This window comes from Microcebus murinus, chromosome 2, assembly GCF_040939455.1.
Source record: "Microcebus murinus isolate Inina chromosome 2, M.murinus_Inina_mat1.0, whole genome shotgun sequence".
NCBI lineage: Eukaryota > Metazoa > Chordata > Mammalia > Primates > Cheirogaleidae > Microcebus > Microcebus murinus.
Window position 1 is genome coordinate 16,136,401 of NC_134105.1, and position 6,311 is coordinate 16,142,711.

General features: G+C 58.5%; 1 protein-coding gene across 1 annotated transcript in view; it reads right to left on the reverse strand.

Annotated features, from left to right (window-relative positions):
• MYOM3 (myomesin 3) overlaps positions 1-2,328 on the reverse strand; it is a 48,640-nt gene extending 46,312 nt beyond the window's left edge. Inside the window, exon 1 of the mRNA XM_012750802.3 lies at positions 2,183-2,328. The gene's annotated coding sequence lies outside the window, so the exon portion shown is untranslated. The remainder of the gene's footprint in view (positions 1-2,182) is intronic.
• Between the last annotated feature and the right edge of the window lie 3,983 nt (positions 2,329-6,311).

Below are 6,311 nucleotides of genomic sequence, written 5' to 3' on the forward strand. Positions count from 1 at the left end.
CTACTCCAGGCCTTGGCTGAGGCTGGGACACAGTGGACCACAGGCCAGATCCTCCTCTGTGTTCCTGAGGCTCAGGCCTAGGCCCCAGATGGCGCTCAGGAGGCTTGATCAAATCCATCTGGACGAGGCTCCGGGATCGGGGAGCCAGTCCATGGGTATGGAGAGGCACGTGAGGTGCTTTGGGGTTTTTGTACTAAGTTCTGTCTCAGATCTGGGCTCAAGTGTCTTTGCTGGGCCTCTGGGGCCCATCTGATGCTAAAGCCCTAGAACCCTCGGCCGAATCCCTGGAGTGGCTGTCACACCTCCAGGTGGTGATCCTGGTCGGCAGGTCTCTGACCTGGGAGGGTCCCTAGGAGGGAAACAGAGAGACCTCCACGTCCCTCAGCCCTCTCCTGTCAGCTCTGCCCACCCCACCTCTCCCGAGGGGCCTGCTGCAGGTGACAGAGTGTGTGTGTGTGCGCGAGCATGTGTGTGTGTGTGTGTGTGTGTGTGTGTGTGTGGTGTGTGTCTACAGACTGCCTTCTGCCCTGGGTGTGAACGCAGAGCCCGGGTGACCATTTCTCTAAGTCCGCGATGTGGGGGCTGAGCCCTCTGGCCCATCAGAGGTCCCCTGGCCTGGGAGGGACTGCTGGGGGAGTTGCAGGCTCAGGCTGCCGGGGGCCAGTCTTACAGCCATTTACTCTTTCTAGTTCCTAAAAGTTTGCTGCCTTTGTGTGTCCGCAGTTGTGGGCACCAGGAAAGGCTTACTGCAGTGTGAGCCGGGGCCAAGGGCTTCCCCTAAAGCTCCCTGGGTTCCTGCTGACAGTCCCAGCTGAACGTAACGGGACAGTCATCCCCTTCAGCTTCCTATATGGCCCCTCCCGATGGATGGTCTCTCTGCACCCAGAGAAGCGGCCAGCCCTGCCCAGCCTGCCCTTTGCCCAGGAGGACAGCTGCTGGGTACCACCCTGGGTGCAGCGAGGCTCCCCCACCCCCCAGCTTTCCTGGGACACTGTGGCCCTGGCCCCAGCAGCTGGGGGTTAACATTCCCTGGCGCCGGCCGCTGGCTCCCTTCCCCTGGATGCTCTGTCCCCGATTAGCACAGTGGCCAGGGCTGGCGCACATCCCTGACCTCGGGGCCTCCAGCAACCAGCCCCCTGGCCTTAGCGGGTGAGCCAACAATTCTTTTTAAAGCACTGACTGATGCGTGGGATTAAGCAGGGACAAGTTTGCAGCCTCCCCTGCCCTTTCCCCACGGGACCAGGGTGCCCTCGTCCTGGAGCACTCTGTGTGCCTGCCGGGCAGGGGTCGGCGGGGTGTGGCCCTGGAGGGGAAACTGCCACCTCTGCCCTTTTCTGGGGGTGCAAGAGCCTGGGCCAGCAGCCCCACCTCATCCTGTCCCAACCCCTCCACTTTGTACCCAAGCCTCAATCTGCTTCCCAGCCCTGCTACACAACACGACTAGGGCATCCCCAGGGGGCCCCTCCCCTTCCCAAGAGGGGAAGAGAAATGCACAGAGGTTGAGTGACTCGCCCACCCAGATCCCTGCGCAAACTGACAGCACAGGGGCTGCGTCGGGTGGTCTGTGCGGGCTCGGATGTGTCTTAGCCGGTGGCTCCACCAGCTTCCGAGAGGCTGAGTTCTGAGCTAGAGCTGGCTGCTGGTTTCCCTCTGGGGCTGGGTCCCCTGCCAGTCCACGGGGCGCCGGATGAGCTCCCTTCCGGCCCTAAGACTTGGGATCTGAGGGCTTGCTCTCTCTCCCTGCCTGCGGATGGCCGAGCGGAGCTCAGCCAGCGCTGCTCTAGTTTGGGGGACTTGCCAGCTCGCCCCAGCCCCTGCCGGTTGCTGCTCCATCGCAGGAAAGACTCTAGTTCCCCGGGTGGCCCCGTTGTGTGTGTGTGTGTGTGTGTGTGTTTATGTGCGTGTGTGCAGCTTTCGACATCACAGAAAACTCAGCTCTTGGGAGACCCAGGGCCACACAGAACAGCGGGATGGGGCAGGGGTTTCTGGGATCCCCCCACCAATTATTGACTTGGGGTGCTGCCTAAGCACAGGTCTCTCAGGCCCCTTTCCACACACACACACACACACACACACACACACACACACACACACACACGGGAACCACTGCCCAGTGGAAAGTAAGTGAGGTCTCACTTTCTAAAGGTGTGTCTGCCCACCCCAGTCCCTGGAGGTGACTCACAGAAGCAGCTTGCCCACTTAGGAGTCTCTGGGGAGAAGATTCCAGAGGGCGAGAAGGTCCTTGATCTCTTCCTGCCCTTGGCTCGGCGAGGACTGGGAGAAGAATGCGATCCTGGAGCCTGCACTGTCTTAAATATAGCAGCGCTGTGACAGTCCGATGACAATGGATGGGAACTATGGCGCGGGCTGGGGAGGAGGGACTGCCCAGTCCTGCCAGCGCTGGACGGCAGCAACAGGTGGAGCTGCCCCCCCAGCCCCCACCCCGCTCCTCCTCTCAGCGATGCTTTCGGCCCGACTCTGGCCCCTGCCACAGCGGAAAGGAGCTGATGGCTCAGGGCTGTCGTGTGGGAGGCAGAGCCCGTGTAGTTTTCCCAGCTGTCGGGAGTTCTGCTCTGAATTCTCCCTGTCTGGCTGGGCGCCTGGGGGAAAGCACTCGGTTCCTCTGATCTGCTTTCCCCTATGAAAAAGGGAGATGGTGAGACTGGGCACCTGGATTTCACAGACACGGTGGAAGGAAGGTGACCTAAAAATAAGTCTTCACTGCTCCTACGTTATCACTGGCTCAAACAGAAACGTGTGGCTGCTGGTGTCTATGGCCCCAGCGGTTGCTGACACGGCCCACGCCCTGCCCTCCGTCACGTGTGTTTGGGGGGCGAGGAGTTGGGGAGCCATCTACTGCTTCACTGTCCAAAGTCCCCAGGCTGCCAGAGTGGCCACTGCGGGTCCCTCTTCCCACCCTTTGCCCTGACCTCGCCTCCCCCAGTCTCGTTTCCTTCCTCATCACGTTCACTTGCACCCACCCGTGCCAGGACCAGTGGGCGCCGAGGATGTGGAAAGAGTCCCTAATCTGGAGGGGACGGTGGGCAGCCACGACAAGGGTGACCAGGAAGGTACACCAGGCCGACTCTTAGGATGGGCCAGCTTGGGGAAGGCTGTGCTGGAGAGCACAGCTTAACTGCCTGGCCTCTCTCTGGGACCACAGGTGGCCACCCACACTGTGCCTGCCACCCTTCCTGGTGCCTCGGGGACCACTCCCTGGGAGAGAGAGCATGTGCGCACACATGCTAGTGAGCTCTTCCAACAGGACCTTAACCTCCTGCCCCATTTGAAACCCCTCTCTAAGCCCTCCTGCTTCTCTCATCCTCCCTGGCCACAGTGTTAATCAAATCTTTTAGGGAAGGGCATTTGGCATTTCTCTCCCATCTTTTATTGACCCAACCTAAGGAAGAGCTTTTAAGAGTCAATATTCATGTACTGGCTGCGAGGGGTGAGGGTGCACCTGCACGTACAGCAAAGAGGGATTTGAGCGTCCAATCCCGCAGGATGCAGCCACTGAGACAGGTGCGCCAGCCCCTCCCCGCAAGGCAGGCTGGTGGGATGGGCACAGGTGCGCTGGAGAAGACAGGTGACCTGGGCCCCCAGCCCAGCCCCACTGCTTATGAGCTATATGGCCTTGGGCCAGCCGTGTAACCATTCTGGTTCTACTATTTGTACAGTGAGAGACAATAACGCCTGCTTTGCAGTCTGATGAAAAAGATTCAGTCGAGAACTGTGATGTTCGCTGAATGGGAGCTCTACCGATAATCCCGCAACTCTAGGAAGGCTCTTTCATGAGGGCATTATTCCCATTCTTGAGGGCAGACCTTCATGACCAAATCGCCTCCCAAAGGCCCCACCTCCTAATACTGTTGCATTAAGTTTCAACATAACTTGAAACCTCGACATTCAGACCCCAGCAAATACCTGCCTTGTATCGTAGCTGTGAGACGCAAATGAGGTTAAATGTGTAAGATGCCTGGCATAGTGCCTGGCTCCTATTTCCTTCTTTCTCCCCTTTCCTTCTCTTCTTTTCTCTTTCATTCTCTTCCCTGGTCTTATTACCACTAAGGACAAACTGACAGTCATTTGAACCGTGTGTCACGTACCAACTACTCTGAACATCCAGATAGCAACAGAACTGTCCTTGGCTGATGGCTCCACCTGGTGGTCAAGTGGAGAACTGTCTGGCCCCACACGCTCTCCCCTTTACCTCCCTTCTTCCTGGCCCCCCACTCCCTCACCCCGAGACACTGAGTGTGCTGCAGCCTCCCTGCCCTCCCTCTGTCGCTCTCCAACTCCAGCTAATTCCAGCTACTGTTCTTCTCATACATACTGGTCAAAACTGATCTCCTTACAGTGGGAAGGGAAGATGGGCCCAAAGCGCTGAGGGGTCTTGGAGTCATGTCCCAACAGCACCAGCACCACGGGGGAGGCAGGGGGCTGTCTGCTGTGGCCATGCCCACCTCAGCTTTTGTTTCTGTCCCACTGTCTGGAAGGCAGCGTGGGGACAGCAACAGGGCACGAGCTTTGGTGGAGACATCAGGCCATGGCTGCCTGGTCCAGGCTGGCACTCAGGCTTGGGAGGGACACAGAGGATCTGGCCCTGGGGGAGCTCCAGTCCCACCGGCCCCGTCCTCTGGGTGGAAAGTCAGACAACCCCTGCATGTCCCTGGGGTGGGGGGCTTGGGAGGTCGGGGGTTTGCAGGGGAAACTGCTGGTGTAGGGGCACTGTTCTCTCCACTTGCCTCACAAGGAATCACCAAAGGAGTTTAATAAAAATACAGACGTCCCAGGAGCTATGGATTTAGCAGGTCTGGGATGGGAGTAGGGAAGCTGCATTTGAGGAATAAGTCAGCTTCCCTACCCCAGGAGATTTTCGTGATGAGCCAAGCCTAGGACACTGACCAGGGCAAGAACCTCTCGGAGCCATGTTTTCCTCCTTTGCAAAATACCGACACTACGACCTATCTCGGAAGGAAGCTGAACGAGAGGACGAGTGATCAGGTGCGTACGCTGCCACGCAACACAGCTGAATTCCGCCCTGCCTTTCTTCCTGCTACGGCTATGGCTGCTGCCACCACCTCCGTTTATACCGGGCCTTGGCCCTGCCGCCTTGCAGGCAGGTGACAGACACCTTGCAGACTCACCTTTCACCAGCTGGGTGGGGCTGTGGAGATTCCTGGTAATAGGGTCAGTGCCTTGGGCTCTCAGGAATGCCAAGGCCCCCACCGGCTCCGGGGGGCTCGGACACTGCCTCTAGCTGGTTCCAGCTCTGTCTGTCTGCAGGCCTGGGCTGCCAGGGCCGCAGGGGACCTCAGGGGCGGTGCAGCCTGGTGCCTGCCCCTCAGCGGGGGGACAGGGCCAGCCTGAGGGGTGTCACAGACTCTGAGCCATCCACCTTTCTCCATAGACACTCAGACCCCACCTTCCAAGAGTCATTTTTGGAACGTTTGCCACCCCCAGGGTAGAGAGCTTCGTGGTCCTGTGCATTGGAAGAGATGTTTATGGCTCTTAATAAAAAACGGCCGTAGCTCCTCAGTCCTGCTTACCTGGTGAGAAGAGTTCACCTGTTAGCTTGTTTTTCACTAAGAATCAAGGTGAAGACAGTTAGCCTTTGGCCAAGTGTGCTCCAGGTGACAGGAAGTAGACCTGTTTGCAGTGGGGGGATGGGGCGGGGGAGGGGCGCCATCTCTGGCTGACTTGGCTGCTGCCGGGAGGAGAATGGGCCTGGGGTGCTTGGGAGGGTGACTCACCCCTGGGCCCTGGAGATACTGGGTCTAAACCAGTTGACACTGGAGGGATGTTAAATATTAATTACAAACAGATAGATAAGAACACCACCACCTGTGGCTGTGTCCCAGGGAGGGGGAGACGCGGGGAAGAGAAGGAGAGACACGGCTGGGTTCAGAGAAAGGACGCTGTACACCCTGGGAAGGGCCACACGGAGGCCTCTGGTGTTTGATCTTGTTTTTCAGAAATGTTCAGAAAGGGCTTTGGAACAAGAGGGTGACCAGGGGCACCTGTCTCTTGGGGACCCCCTTAGGGGCTCTGCCCTCCTTATGCCCCATTGTTCTCATCCTCTGAGAATCCCAACAGGTGCGGAAAGTTCTTTCTCTTGATGAGGACAAAAAGCCCTAGATCTTAGCTCCAGCTCTGCCCCTCCGTAGGGGGACCTTGGTGAGTCCCTGCCCCTCCCTGGGCCTCGGATTCCTCATGGGGGCATCTGAGAGGCAAAGCACACAAAGGTGTCCCAGCATTCTGAAAGCACCAAGCGAGGGGCACTTTCCCACCTGGGCAGGACCATACAGCGC